Consider the following 1,533-nt stretch of genomic DNA (forward strand, 5'->3'; position numbering starts at 1 on the left):
ACATATGGAGACCATATAAATAATCAATAGTTTCAATAAGAGAGAGTATCAAAAGATTACATTGAATTCCCCAACAACAATAGAGTTTAGTTCACCATAGACATGGTGAAACTAGATGAAAAATGTAAGAAGAATGAAAGAGCAAACCCTAGAAAAGATGAAAAGTAGCCTAAGCATCCAAGAGATCCTCTCCAGAGAGCAAAAATTAGGTCTGGCCGTCTTCCCCTATCAAAAGAATGATTTTGAATTCGTAGTAGGGGTATTTATAGGTGAGGAGCGCGTCAAAATCAGGCCCAAGTCCAGCGTGCTACCGCCGGGCGGTTTAAGTGTGTCGCTCGGCGGTTTGCCACAACTTGCCGCCACCGCCCAGCGGCAGTCGCCACCACCCGGCGGTTTAAGTGTGCCGCTGGGGGGTACGTCGACTCTTCAAAACTTCATTTTTCTGCTCTTTTCTTGAGTCAACGACCTGTATCTTCAACTCCATTCTTACTTTTCTCAAATTAGCTACAAAACAATGCAAAATAAGCATAAAATTACTAAAAACAACTTTTGACTCTCTCCAGACTCATTTATTGAGTTTTGCTTGATTCTAAGCTCATTCCGAGTAGTAAAGGGTGTAATTTGGTCCAAAGTGACATATGAAAATCACTGTTTTTCAACCTTCATCAACACCCCAAACTTAGAATTGTGCTTGTCCTCAAGCAAAACAAAACAAAACAATCACACAAAACAAAACTTGGCTTTATACTGTTTCATCCAATGCCTCAAGAATTCCAAGGTACATGACAAAACTACCCAATTCAATATCCTCAGTGAAATCCAAAGTAAAATGCATGCATGCTTTCAACCCATAGATTGCACAATACATGTTATACGTTATGAATGATCAATCCACTAAGCAAAAATGTACTCATGAAATTTAACAATTCATACCAAGCAAGTGTTTCACTCAATCACTCAAGTGTTTGAGGTGACACTCCAACTCTCTATTGTTCACAAGTCACATGAAACAAAATTGCCATTCATCTCAAACAGTCAACATCTTTACATGCAAATCCCATCAAAAGGACTTTTCCAAGGCTTGTAACGAGGTTGGGCTAACAAGAAAGAATTGGTTTTTCTAGAATGCAAAATCCTTGAGTCAAGAGAGCTATTAAAATATTCAACAATTAAGCACAACTCTCTTCCTCACCAATCTCTCTCATTCCCAACTTTTCCCTTTTCTTTTTCTTTTGCATTGAGCTCTTCTTCATACTTTTCTTTTCTTTTTCTCATGAATTTTTCTTTTCACAACATTTGAGCTCAATGTTTTTCACTTGCTTTTCCAACTTTCCCCCAACAACCCCAAACTTGAACCTGTTTATCACATACAATTAAGCTCATCCCAACTCAAGGTAAAGAATTTCAAAACAAGGGTTCACACACTGTTTAAGGCTAAGGTTCAAAAAGGGTAAAATATTTTTAAGCATTTTGGGTGAAAATTTGGCTAGAGAAGGGTTTTCAAAAATGGCCTTGATCATATGACATTCACAT

This window comes from Vigna radiata, unplaced genomic scaffold (assembly GCF_000741045.1).
Source record: "Vigna radiata var. radiata cultivar VC1973A unplaced genomic scaffold, Vradiata_ver6 scaffold_100, whole genome shotgun sequence".
In the NCBI taxonomy this organism is placed as follows: domain Eukaryota; kingdom Viridiplantae; phylum Streptophyta; class Magnoliopsida; order Fabales; family Fabaceae; genus Vigna; species Vigna radiata.